The following is a 14,370-nucleotide window of genomic DNA, read 5'->3' on the forward strand; positions in this document are numbered from 1 at the left end:
ACACCACTCACTTCCAGAGGCTAGGCTCACACACACACACACACACACACACACACGCTCATAAAGGCAAGGGCCACAGGTGGAAGGGATGATTTGAAGATCTTTCAGTCTTCTTTTTTAGTTTTAGTCTCTTCTTCCCACTTTCTTGTAATTTTTTTTATCGACAACCGCACTGCATATGTCTACCTCCCACTTGTGGTTGTTGGTGTCATGTATGTGTCAGTGCTCCACAGGTGCAGAAACAGATTGGCACATACACATGCACATAAATTAGTCTATCCCTCTGAAACGGTCATGTACAGCTGTTATTATGATTATGTGATTATATGTGTGTGTGTGTAGTGTGTGTGTGTTTGTCTATATCGTGTGTGTTTTAGTCATTCAAAGTTCTGTTGGAACCCCAGAGACCAGCTGAGTGTGTTCACAACTACTTAAATAATTCCTATCATGGAGACTAACTTAGTTATAGACTCACACAGTTAATGAAGATGAAGTCATTCATTGCGCAGAACAGTTGGGAAATCCCACCGGGTGGCTTCTTGCAAAATGAAATAGAAATAGGAAAATAAGAAATACAAAGGGTAAAGGAAATAATTACATTCAGCTATAAGAAAAAGGGAAGAAGGTAAAGAGGATCAGTGGGAGTTTGTATACATGTTTGGATATTTTTGTTCCTTTTTAGAAAGCTGAGAAATATGTGTCCATCAGAGCCTCCTTTGGGAAACAAGAGCAACAGCTGCTTCCGTTCCGAGGAATCTAGTGGAGATTGAGGAGAAATTCTGGATACGATCAAGACAGCGACGCTCAAACGAGTGAAGTTTCCTCGAAAGCGTCCCAACAAGCTGAGGTGGACACAATAGCTTTCTTCTCATCATGCCGTATACTGACAAGAGCTGGTTACATTAAAGTTGCTTCGTATCAATGGTTTTGAGTCAGTGGTCTGAAAGTGGGCACTATGTAGAGCAACAGAATGAAGACAACTGTAAAATTGAAAAATGTGAGGAAAATGGCCCACTCTGGTTCTAATTTAAGAGGCCTGACTCATCCCAGTTTCCCACCGGGCGCACGGAGAAGAAGCAACAGACAGTTAAGAGCAGAGTCACGGTGGGGTGGAAATCGAGGTGTGGTGGAGCGGAGAGGTGGAGAAGATGGCTCCAGGGATGGGGGTGAGGAAAAGAGACGGTTTCAGCCTGAGTGATAGCTTACCAGGGAAGCCCTAAATGGACGGAGGCAGACTGAAGAATTCCCAGATCCGGCGCTGCCAGGCAGACAGGAGGGATGAGACCTCGGGGTGGCGGCTGGTTTTGGAGTTGTGACCATATCAGGTAGAAGAAAGCCTGATATAAGACAGCGTGGCCTCCAGCTCACACATCTATATTCCTCCTGAGCGTACCTCCACCTCCTGCATTGGTGAGTATCGGAGGCAAATATTGGGTGCTGTTCAACTGAGGGCCGGTGTCGTCCCTCTTACTAACACGTTCTGCTTTCCCTCCATTGCTCAGCCTGAGTAGGTGAGTGAGCTGGTCAGTTGGTTGGTGTCCGTTGGTGGCAGCAGCAGCAGCAGCAGCAGCAGCAGCAGCAGCAGCCATATAAAGGGGAGTGCGGGGTCGATGTGGACCACATGCCGTTCCTGGTTCCCCCGGAGAAGGAGCGCCTGGACACCGTGAATGATCGATACGACATCAAGCGCTCCTGCTGGGTCAAAGATGAGAAGGAGGCTTTCATTGCTGGGGAGATTCAGTCTGACGATGGGGACAAAGTCACCGTCAAGACCAGCAAGAACACTGTAAGACCAAGTTATTTTGTCTTAAAGATTTACGTTTAAGAAGTCAAATTGAGCTGATGTCTAGATTAAAGGTAATAATCCCGCTCAGATCATAATAATCTTGATGATTGAGTGATTTTCCTTTTCCGATCAGACGGTGACCGTGAGGAAGGATGACGTTCAGCAGATGAACACTCCTAAGTTCTATCAAGCCAACGACATGGCCAACCTCACTTTCCTCAACGAGGCCAGCGCGCCAGAAAACCTGCGCAGCCGCTACGTCAGCATGAGGATCTATGTAAGCTTGTTACAGCACCATGAAAACACCTATTCAAAACCATGTCCACATGACACCTCGAAGACAGTAGAACAACGTTGTTTTGTTCCCCAAATAGCTTGGTCACTAGGTCATTTAGGCCGTTTTAACCAGAAGCTGAATGGAGCAAGTTCAGCCCCCATTTTACTCATAAATGTCACATTGTTTGTCACGGGGAGTACTACTCATAGTATTATATCTTCTGTGGCTCTGGAGGAGCTTTGTCAAGTCTTAGAAAAAACCCTGATGTCATCACAAATTTTGTAAGAGCAGCAGTTACAAAATAGGGAAGTGGAGTTTTATTTTTAACTGTCCATCAAAATGGAAAGTGGATGTAACAAAAAAGAAAAATTACAGTACTTATTTCACAAAACAACACCTCAACTGTATTAAACTTGATGTATTTTCATATTCAGATATCAAATAAAACGTTTCCCTTAAGTGCACCGGACTTTTCTTTTTCTGCATGTTAGATGGGAAAGGGAAGGAAAGGCATGTAAGGGTGCCTCAGAAACAGATTTGTTTGTTGATCGTTTTATTCTTCAGACGTCTTTATATGTTCCTATCCGCTCCTAGACCTACTCGGGCCTCTTCTGTGTGACGATCAACCCGTACAAATGGCAGCCCATCTACGGCGCTAAAGTGGCCCAGATATACAAGGGGAAGAAACGCAACGAGGTTCCTCCTCACCTCTTCTCCATCTCGGACAACGCCTACCACGACATGCTGATGGGTGAGGAGCGTCGAAGACAGGGTCATCATAGGTCACTGGGGAGGGAGGGGGGGGGGAGGAAGTTGAGTTGGCAAAGAGGAGAAGTAAGCATGCAAGTGGTATGTGGTGATTTGGGACAACTCCCCTCGGGGCGAGTTGCTTGAAAGTCATTACACTGTTCTTTATGTGGAAAGAGGGAGCGGGGCAGTTGCTGTGTAATCAGCGTGGCGTGTGATGATTTGCTCAGGGAGCAGAAAAATATTTGAAGCCATTATATGGCATCAGGGGAGAGCTGACAGCTGTCTGTGTTGTTGGTAATGCTGACAGAAAACATCAGCTGTCCTCTGATCTGCTCACAGGGAAATCAGCAGCAATTATTCTCATCTCCCTCACACTCTCTCTGTTTCTCCCCCGCCCTCTTCAAGTCCCATCATTGCAGAGCAAGAAAACCAGTCTATGCCGATCATGCGAGGACATATTTTTTTTTCTTGTTTGCATGTAAAAAATATAAGGTGTAGCCTTAAACTCCCTATTTGTTTCCCTCCTCCAGTGGAGAATCTGGTTCTGGCAAGACTGAAAACACCAAGAAGGTCATCCAGTACTTCACCAATGTTGGAGCTTCTGGGAGCAAAGCCTCTGACTCTAAGGAGAGCGTGTGTTTGTGTATGCATACATGCTTTTCCTATGTGACAAACCCATGCAAATTCATCTCACATTCATCTTTTCATCTTCTCTCCTCTCAGGGCTCCCTGGAGGACCAGATCATTCAGGCTAACCCAGTGCTGGAGGCATTTGGCAACGCCAAGACCATCAGGAACAACAACTCCCCACGCTTTGTAGGGACACATGTACAAAAATCAAATGAAATTAAAACTGCGAGCAGTGATGAACGGGCCCTCGCCTCCCTTGCGCGTCGGGGCCGGCGGCGGACTCCGGCCTGCGCGTCGGAGAACGTCCGCGACCGCGGGACGGCGCGTCCGCGAGCGAGACGTCGTCGATCCCGCGTGGGACCGCCCGATGCTGGAAACGATGCTTTGCAAATAGTACTATGCTGAGGAAAAATGACACCGAAATCAAAATGGCCGACTTCTGGTAGGTTTTAGAGCACGGTGCCAAGAGACTTATTTTTAAGTCTCCGCAGGATACGTGCGCCTACCCAGTTTCGTACGTGTAGCTCAAACGTAGCGCCGGGGCTGCTCTTTTGAAATATTGTAGGGGGCGCTACAGAGGCAATTTAAAACGAACAAGCCTAAAAATTATATCACATATTTCTTCCGATGCCTTTGACACATGTGCAAAGTGCCATGAATTTTTGAGCATCCTAACCTACTATGCTATGGAAAAATGACACCAAAATCAAAATGGCCAACTTTGGTAGGTTTTAGAGCATGGTGCCAAGAGACTTATTTTTAAGTCTCCAGAGGATACGCGCGCCTACCAAGTTTCGTACGTGTAGCTCAAACGTAGCGCCGGGGCTGCTCTTTTGAAATATTGTAGGGGGCGCTACAGAGGCAATTTAAAACGGACAAGGCCAAAACTCATACCACATACTTCTTCCGATGCCTTTGACACATGTGCAAAGTTCCATGAATTTCTGAGCATCCTAACCTACTGAACCATATTTCCTTCAGCCAGTAGGTGGCGCTATGAGTTTTTTGAATTGTTTCAAATCAGGTATGTTCAGGCTTCAAGTGGCATCATGCACAAGAAGTTTTGTGCAAATTGGATAATGTACCTTGGAGTTATAACAACTTCAATTTTGCATGGCGAACGATGCGTCGCCACGGCAACAGCGTTCAACGAAAACTCACAATACTTATGGCAAATCTTCATCAATGTCTTAAGGCCATCCTAGCACAATTTGAGACTAATCGGGTCACGTGGCTAGGAGGAATAAATGAAAGTCTAAAAAAAAACATTGCCTTCAGCCAGTAGGTGGCGCTATGAGTTATCGAAATTTTTTTAATTTGTGTGTGTTCATGCTTGAAGAGGCTTCATGCACAAGAAGTTTTGTGTGTATTGGTTAATGTACCTTAGAGTTATAACAACTTGATTTTTCATAAAAATGATGCAAAATGGCCGCCACGCCACGTCAAGGTTCTTCGACGAAAGCGCTAGCTTTTAATAATTTTTAATCACAAAGGTCTTAAGAGCACCCTGAACAAATATGAAGTCGATCGCATAAATGCTCTAGGAGGAGTTCGTTAAAATACGAAGGCTGCAAAATGCGAAAAGTGCCAAAAAACACAACTTTGCGGGTTTACTGTAGCGCCCCCTATTGGTTGAATGCAACAAAAATCTTAGGGTATGTTGCGGTATGCGATGGGCACATATGCTGAAAGTTTCGTGAATTTTCGACCATGGGTTGAGAAGTTATGTGTATTGATATTAAGCCACGCCCTTAGGAAGTTCATTGGTCCATATCTTCTCAACGCAAAGAGATATCAAAAAGCTTTTGATAAATCTGAGTGATCTACATCCAATTATGATCCACAGCAATTTTGGTAGCAATCGGAGCCAGCGTGTAGGAGGAGTTTGCAAAGATGTGTTTTTCACTAAATTCAAAATGGCGGAAAATTTAAGTATGCGCATTTTCGGGGTCTGAGAGGCTTTTTTTTAGATCTAGTGGATTAGGACATGTGTGTTGAATTTCAAGTCAATCGGACAAACTGGCCGAGGGGCGTGGCCGGTCCGCTTTGTAGGGGGCGCTAGAGAGCCATTTTTTTACACACAAGTATACAACCTTGCGCAGCAGAGTTTCTCCACCACACCTGAGAGGTGTCCAAATTTGGTGAGTTTTCATGCATGGCAAGTGCCCCTACTAGCTCATTCCCTACAAAAATAAGAATCAGAATAATAATACCCCTTACAAACTCAATAGGGCCTTCGCCGGCCCGACGTTGTCGGCGGCTCGGGCCCTAATAATTATTGTCCATGGGATGTCAACAGTACAATCAGAAAATATGTGAGATTGACATATATGTATTGTTTTAGGGAAAGTTTATCCGCATCCACTTTGGGCCAACAGCTAAGCTGGCTGGCGCCGACATTGAGAGCTGTGAGTGGGTTTCATTCATTTCTTCTTTTATTACCTCGGTCAAATACCAAAGTCTAGGTTTTTACATGGTAGTATTCATGAAATGAAGATGTCATCCTGCCAAAAAAACAACTGTAAGCTGCGAAAGGAATATAATAAGTATCTTTAAAACCAATTGTCTCGCTTCAGATCTGCTAGAGAAATCAAGAGTGATTTCCCAGCAGGCTGCTGAGAGAGGATACCACATCTTCTACTAACTCCTGTCTGGAAAGAAACCAGAACTCATAAGTGAGAAAATGAAAGCTGCTATGCCATCAGATATGGAATGAAAGTTGTAAGCAGAACATAGGAACTAGAGATCCTCTTCACTGCTGCACACATCCACCTTATGGTTTCACACTCAGCTCCGTGAATGCTAAAGGTTGAGAAATTTGAGTTAGCTTTTCTTTGTAACAGTCAAAATAGTCTCTCACATCTGGATTTGACAGAGGAACCAAATTGGCAATGGAGAATTTACAAATATATGTTTTACAGATGAAGAGCAGAATATATATAGAACTATATAACTGCTGTATATGTGATGGATAAACAGTTGAAATAGGAAAAAAGTAATGGATACACGTTTGAAAGAGCGTTACCTAAAAGTAACATTATGTAAGACATGTTAGCTTAATCACTAGTTAGCTAAAAGTATCATGGTTTAAATACTTAGCTAAAAGTAATATGTATTAAATGGTTAGCTAAACGTAACATGGTTTAAATAGTTAACTGTTAGCTAAAAGTAACAGATTAGCGTCAGCAGTTGAAAAAGTGAGCTAAAGCTAATGGATTAACAGTTGCAATAGTTAAATGTAACGTTAGCTTATAATAGTCCAGCCTCTGTCATTATCAGTATGAAAGCAAACTTCACCAAACCCACCTAAATACTGACACTTGAATTGTGTGAAAAAGTAGTGAACTATATCATCATTAGAGTAAAATAGCATCCCGTTTAAAGTCAATGTTGTGTTGATGAAGGGGTACATCTAACAGGGCTGTGGGGGTTTGAGTGTCTCACTAAAAAGCTTGAGAACCACTGGGAGAAATGTCTGAATTAATAATTATATCCAGTATTAAACATTGTGACGTGCTTTCGAGGTAACAAATGAGTATGTTCTCATTATTATGTTTGATACTATGTCTTCCAGAGGCGCTGCTGCGGAAGCCAGACCCCAAACAGTATGTGTGGGTGTGTCAGGGAGTCACTGTGGTGGATAACATGGATGATGGGGAGGAACTGCCGCTCACTGACGTGAGTTCAGGGTTTTTCTGTGAGAGCTGAGAAATTCATGCTGTACTTTGATTTTAAATCAGTATTAAAGACGGACATATATACGACCAATGATAAATTATATAAATTAGCCTGTTGATGGTGCTATTGCCTCTGTGTAAGTGTTGTGCAGCAGTGATACTCTGCATCTCGTCCTCTCTCTCTCTCTTTCTGTATGCCTGCGTGTCCACAGGAAGCCTTTGATGTCCTGGGCTTCACTCTCGAGGAGAAGATGAGTGTGTACAAGTTGACTGGAGGCATAATGCACTTCGGCAACATGAAGTTCAAACAGAAAGCCAGAGAGGAACAAGCTGATGTGGATTCCACTGAGGGTATAAAAAGTCCACCGTGTCCGCTCTCCCTGGCACTTTTCGCTCTATTTCTCCTTTCATCAGTCTCAATCTCATGTGTATTTTTCATTTTTTCAGCATGTGCAACAAGACATTGTTGGAATAAACGTCATTAATTCCTTGTCCCCTGTCCCCGTTCCTCCCTGAAATGGCTGACGACGTCGCCCACCTCATGGCCATCAACTCTGGGGAGCTGCAGAAGGGCATAACGCGCCCCAGGGTCAAGGTTGGCAACGAGTGTGTGATGAATTTTCGCCTCTGGACAAATGGGAAGTTATCATCATCATCATCATCATCATCATCATCATCATATTTCCTGCCTTGCTCCTCCAGGTGAAGCCCCTGCCGATGGTGGCCCGTCAGGAGGAGACCTTCAAGGCCAAGGAAGAGGAGCTGAGGGCGGCAGAGGAGAAGGTGAAGGAGCTGGAGGGCAAGATCAAAGATCTGGAGGAGAAGATGGTCACTCTGTCACAGGAGAAGAACGACTTCGCCCTGGCGCTGGCTGCAGCGCTGCAGCTCTGCAAGTGCACATCAGTACGCATGAGGGTGTGTATTTATGTTACATTTAGAGGACATGCATGTCAAAGACCGAGGAATTTGCCCTCTCATTGAAATTCTTGTCGTCTACTGGCAAATCTTTTTGTGCACGGAATAAAACACAAGGTCAAAATACTTCTTCTGGCTTCTATTAAGCAGACAAAGACAGATTTAATCACCAGTAAAATCCTCTGCTTCTCCCGTTTTCTGAAAAATAAATACAATCTCTGAAAAACCAAGAAGGTTGTTTAACAACACTTACTGCTGTCCCCTTCTGACTATCTAGACGGTTAAAAGAGTTTCGCTGCCAACACTTGGACCGCTGTTCGAGATAAATATATTTTTAAAACTCATTTCTCAAGTTGCGTTTCTGTTTCCAAATCCAAACAACGATGGTACAGTAGCAGGAAATGATGTCTGTGCTCAATTTGCATGATATGAAACACAATTTGTTGTAACATCAGTTATATTTGTCTATATTGATGGGGCATTGTAGTATTTTATATTTTCATACAAAATTATATGAATGATAAGTGATATTTTTATTGTGTTAATTCCTTAAAATGCAAAATGTCAGCTCTTGACATTTTACAAAAAACAGCACTATTCTCAAGCCAGAGCCAGTGATGCACCTTTCCTGTCTTTACACCTGCGTACATATAAACATACAAAGACACACTACACACACACACACACCTACTTTATCCCCTCGTCTCGCCACAGGAGCAGGACACGCTGGGTGATGCTGAGGAGCGCTGCACCCAAGGTCCATATTAAATGTGCATTCATCTTTAATGTTGAGCAGATCTAATAATAAGACATTTCGGAGAGTAATATGTCTGCCTGTGTCTGAAATAACTGTGGGACTAGGATCTGCGTGAGCGCCTGGAGGAAGAGGAAGGCAGCACCGGCTCCCTTCATGGCCAGCTGTGGAGGTGTAGTTTGGAGACATCTGGATTAATGGACACAAAGGCTGGACATAAGATTTAGACTGAACTCTGTTCAATGGTGTGTTCAGGGTCTGGACTTCAAGGTGCGAACTCTGACAGGTGACCTGAGTCAGCGAGACGACGACCAATGGCGCCCGGCTGCAGAAGGAAAAGAGAGCTCTGGAGGAACTACAACAGGTAGACAAACACACACATGGCAGCATGCATGCACATAGACTCCTATTTTAAACTCCTTTTTTATGTTTATTAGTTTAACTGTGACCAAGACATACATTATTATAATTTAATCAGAAAACTCTGGAGGATCTCCAAACAGAAGAAGACAAAGTTAAGACCAAGACCAACAGCAAGCTCAACTCCCAAGTGAGTGAGGTACGAGACTCTTCAGCTTCACAGTTTGTCCTCGTGACTTATTGAAACTCTTATATGCAGACCTGAAGCAAAAAATACTAAGAATCAGTGCTTTAATCGTGTTTGAATGTGTGTGTGTGTGTGTGTGTGGGTGTGTGTGTGTGTGTGTGTGGGTGTAGCTGGGGGACAGCTGGGGGCAGGAGAAGAGGATCAGGGTGGAGGTGGAGACGGCGAGAAGGGAAGCAGAGGGAGACCTGAAGATGACCATAGAGAACCTGAATGAGATGGAGAACGCCAAGCTCGACCTGGAGGAGGTCATCAAGAAGTGAGAGAAACAAAGCCTTAACTCTCTCACACACACACACACACACACACACACACACACACACACACAGCTGACAACTTTGTTAAAGCTTTACCTTTGTCTGACTTCCTCTCTACATGTAACATACAAAATCAATTCGGTAACACTTTATATGAAGGCCATTATGCACATTCATAAGACATTACAACACATCTATAAGGCGTTATGAAGCTCTTTATTAATGTTTAGAATCATGCACGTCTACTTACAATAGGTTTTATAAAGTATTTTAAGTATTGGACATAATTAGACATCATTATGCAACTACAAATATCCCTTTAGGGGAGAAGTTGTGTTTTGGGAAATAAAGACTTGACATGGCTTTGATAATATAAATGCTCTTGAGTCTTACATTTTATTTGCAGCCAGTAATTACTGCCCATAAACCCTCGTAAGTGTGTCATAGTTGGTGTATCATACAATTACCAATAATCTCACACAGCGCGGTCACTTTACTCAAAGCTCACAAAGTCACAATATATAACAGTATAGTGTGTTATTGATGTTCATAATTTGATATGATAATATCTTATGAATTGACTCATAGACATGACCTTCATATTAAGTGTTAACACAAAGGCTTATCACTACAGCAGTCAGACATTTGTGTGTCCCTCACTCTTTTACACACTCAATCCTTGCAGTTTCTAATTCCCCTGCTGTGTGTGTGTGTGTGTGTGTGTGTGTGTGTGTGTGTGTGTGTGTGTGTGTGTGTGTGTGTGTGTGTGTGTGTGTGTGTGTGTGTATGTTCATTCAGGAGAGACTTTGAGATCAACAACATTAACTCGAAGCTGGAGGAAGAACAGGCTCTCAGCTCCATGCTGGGCCGCCAGCTCAAAGAGCACCAGGTCTGTATGCTGATTTCTTCCTCTGTGGTTTCATCCCGAGGATGGAAAAAGACTGGGACACTAGTGTTTTCACTATAAACTTGCAGCAGTCATGTTACGACTAATTTCAATTCCTACTCACAATTTATTTAGGAGCTAAGACAAACATCAAACGTAACTGTTTTTGAGTTGTGTCGATTACATCAATGTTAATGTATAAATGTACTGCGTTGGCCTCCCAATATTGGTGAATTCACTGCAGTATTTGCAAATCCCATGAGCCGCCCGACACGATTGATTTTAAGCCGTGGCAAATGAGAGCTGATGACTGTTGCATGAGGTCACTAGAGGGAGAAAGGATGAGATGAGGAGGAAAGGTGCGATAGCAAATGGGAAAAGGATGAGAATGAGGAGTTGAAGAAGTGAGAGGACGATGATCAATGATCTGGTTTCAAAGATGCAAGTTTAATGTTGTTTGTCATTCCTCTCAGGGCCGCATTGAGGAGCTGGAGGAAGAGCTGGAAGCTGAGCGAACCATGAGAGCCAAGGTACAAATGAAACCTCATACATAACTGCAGAATTACAATTCTGTTTTCACATGTTGACAAGTACAAATGAGCAGGCAGGTGGGATGTTACTTATGCCAGTTATAGATTAAAGCCGGTTGTTGGTCTGCTCCCTGAAAGGTGGAGAAGCAGAGGGCAGAGCTGTCACGAGATCTGGAGGACATCAGCGATAGGCATGAAGGCGGAGATCGAAGACCTCAACGTCACCATGGAGGCCACTCAGAAAGCGACGGTACGAACGCTACTCGGAAAAGCTAGTGCGATCATCTTCCTTGAACATGAACTCATACACACACACCTGGCTTGCACCTGTATGTATTCGGATGTTTCCATGTGTAGATGAGCTCTGACGTCCACGCCCGTAAACTAGAGGACAACCTCGCAGAGGCCAATGCTCGCCTGGCTGAGATGGAGCACACTCAACCCTTACTTAGTAGGAATGTGTCATATTTTAAACACACTTTTCACTATCTGTTCTCTTTTTGTTGCCTTTAAAACAACTCCAATAACACCTACTGCTGCTCCTCCCCTCCACCACTGCAGGGTCGTAACACAGCGGTCGTGGGCCTGGCCAACGCCCGCCACGACCTCTCCCTGCTGAAGGAGCAGCTGGAGGAGGAGTCGGAAGCGGGGAGAAGCAGGGAGAGGTGGAGGACCTCACCATAGACCTGGAGAGGGTACACACACACACACACACACACAGACTGCAGGAGTTCAGGGTTGTGCCTTGACTCAGAATACTTGCTGTAAATCTGATCAGTTATCCAATATTGATTCTTTAGCATTACATCTTTAACAACTCCTTTTTTATCTCGGAGCCCTTTCCTGATGACATGAAACTATCAAAGTTCCCGTGTGCAGAAATAATGTTCCCAAAAAGGTGAGATTTATTGGCTTTCTGCCTGTGTGACTAGTCCAACGCGGCGGCGGCAGCAGCTCTGGATAAGAAGCAGCGTGTTTTCGACAAGCTGGCGGCCGAGTGGAGTCAGAAGAACGAGGAGCTTCAGCTGGACAACGCTCAGAGGGAGAGCCGCTCCTACATGACGGAGCTCTACAAGCTGAAGACGGCCTATGAGGAGAGCCAGGACCACATCGAGACCGTCCGCAAGGAAAACAAAACCCCCTCAGGTAGCTTCTAACTGCTGCGGTACAGTCGAACCACGATGGGGGGAAAGTGTGTGGAGGAGTTTGAAGTCACCAGGTCAGAAAACAGACATTCTAACGCTAAGATAGTGTACACACACGCAAATACTAAAATATGATTACAAGAAAAGAACATAGAAATATTTTCAGAAGTCTTCATTCACAACTTATTGATCACCATGATCAACAATAATGAACTCTAGTATCTGTGTTTCATAACCAACTATAGTTCTTAATTAACTACGTCCTGTGATGTTTTACGCGACTAAGAACCATGCGCGTGCAGTGCAGTCGCTGCAGGCCAGCCTGGAGGCTGAGGCCAAAGGTCGTGCCGAGGCTACGAGGATGAAGAAGAAGATGGAGGGGGACTTGAACAAGTCACAAGTTCACAAAACAACTCCAAACTGAAAAAAAAGGCACAAGTCACAAACCATAGAAGCAACACAAGGGAAAAATGCCAGGACACGATGAACACAAAGGGGAAGGCCAAAATGGCGGCATATGAAGCAGACAGGGGGACGAACAAAGACAATCTGACAACCAGAACAGGAGAGTATATATATATATATATATATGTGTGTGTGTGGGGGTGATGAGTAGATTGCAGCTGGGTGGACTGGGCAGGTGAGTTGAATGTTGGCAGAGGGAAAAGCCAGGGGCAGGTGATTGGGCACAGGTGAAGTGAATGAGAACAATCAGGAGAAACACACACACACACACACACACGAGGCAAAGCTTAACCGTGACACTGGTAGAGATCACGGAGAGGTTCAGTGAGATCAGCATGCAGGTGGGTGGCTGCACAGGAGGGCCAGGCAGCCCCATACAGAGGCTCACACAGACAGATTTGTAAAGAGTTCTTCTGACTTGTTGCCGCAAGTCGTTTTTCTCCAACGGATCACCATTTCCATCCATGTCTCCTGCTCTAGAACCAAAGCCTGACTATCCTGAAGAGAAAACTGGAGGCCGACCTCGCCCGACTGTCCAGTGAGAATGAAGAGCTCATCTCAGAGTTCAGCTCTGCCGACGAGAGAGTCAAGAAGGCCGTAACTGATGTAAGCTGCACGACCACACGTGCAACCATAGAACGGTCACAGTCAAGGCATGACATGCATGAACCAGACAAGATTTAAACATTGATGAGTTCAGTTCACGTCCGTTTTTTTTCAGGCCCACAATTCTGTACGTTTTGCACGTGTCTTCCTCCAGGCAACGCGACTGTGTGAGGAGCTTCGGCAGGAGCAGGACCGGAGCTCCCAGCTGGAGAAGGTCAAGAAGAACCAGGAGCAGAACCTCCGAGACCTCACACTGAGGCTGGAGGAGGCCGAGCAGCTGGCTCAGAAGGCCGGGGAGCGCACCATCCAGAAACTGGAAACCAGGGTGAGGAGCTGGGTTGATGAGCAAGCAAAAGCATTTCCTTTAAAAAGTGACGAAATGGGAACGGGTCAGACACCCGTGCAGACGCCACACCTCTCATCCACACGCCATTCTGCCCTTAGATCAGGAAGGTGGAGAGCGAGCTGGACCAGGAGCAGAAGCGCCACGTGGAGACGGTGAAAAATCTCCGCGAGGGAGAGTCTCGACTCAAAGAGTTGGTGTTCCAGACGGAGGAAGACCACAAGACCAACCAGCACATGAAGGAGCTGGTGGAGAAACTCCAGAACCAGCTCAAGTCCTACAAACGGCAGATCGAGGACGCTGTGAGTATAGGAGCGGGGATTCTGGACCTAACCGTCTTACGTTTAAATTCTGTCACTTTTAATTATGCTACTTGGATCCCATTGGAGCCTCGAACATAAAACAAAATGTGTCAATCAAAAGAAATGGGGCACGTTCTTGCAATTCCTCAAAAGCAGACACGTTAGAGGGACGTTTTGTGACGCAACGAACCTCGTGCCATGTGTCTCTGCAGGAGGAGCAGGCCAACAGCAGCCGGTCGAAATACAGGAAGATCATCCACGAGCTGGATGACGCCGAGGAGCGCGCAGACGTGGCGGAGATGACCCTAAATAAAGTGAGGATGAGGAACCGAGCCTCCACCTCGAAGGGCGCCACCTCGGTGGAGATCGTCCAGGTCCCGAAGCCCTCCGGGGGAGGGCAGGACAATTAGAGGGGAGCACACACACACACACACACACACACC

The 14,370-nt window shown here is 45.1% G+C and overlaps 1 pseudogene across 1 annotated transcript; it reads left to right on the plus strand.

The window, feature by feature from the left end:
• Positions 1-1,148: 1,148 nt before the first annotated feature.
• On the plus strand, positions 1,149-14,337 carry LOC306709211 (annotated as a pseudogene). The gene is made up of 29 exons: positions 1,149-1,166; positions 1,553-1,786; positions 1,920-2,063; positions 2,658-2,845; positions 3,344-3,440; positions 3,537-3,629; positions 5,788-5,851; positions 6,020-6,118; positions 7,018-7,121; positions 7,333-7,471; positions 7,639-7,730; positions 7,823-7,996; positions 8,750-8,792; positions 8,897-8,901; positions 9,045-9,153; positions 9,268-9,348; positions 9,507-9,652; positions 10,449-10,539; positions 11,010-11,066; positions 11,205-11,316; positions 11,424-11,761; positions 11,999-12,212; positions 12,261-12,289; positions 12,498-12,604; positions 12,927-13,017; positions 13,157-13,282; positions 13,437-13,607; positions 13,727-13,927; positions 14,140-14,337. The product of its transcript is annotated as an uncharacterized misc_RNA (transcript).
• The last annotated feature ends 33 nt before the right edge of the window (positions 14,338-14,370 follow it).

The sequence above is a fragment of the Pholis gunnellus genome, assembly GCF_910591455.1.
Source record: "Pholis gunnellus genome assembly, chromosome: 17".
Taxonomy (NCBI): Eukaryota; Metazoa; Chordata; class Actinopteri; order Perciformes; family Pholidae; genus Pholis; species Pholis gunnellus.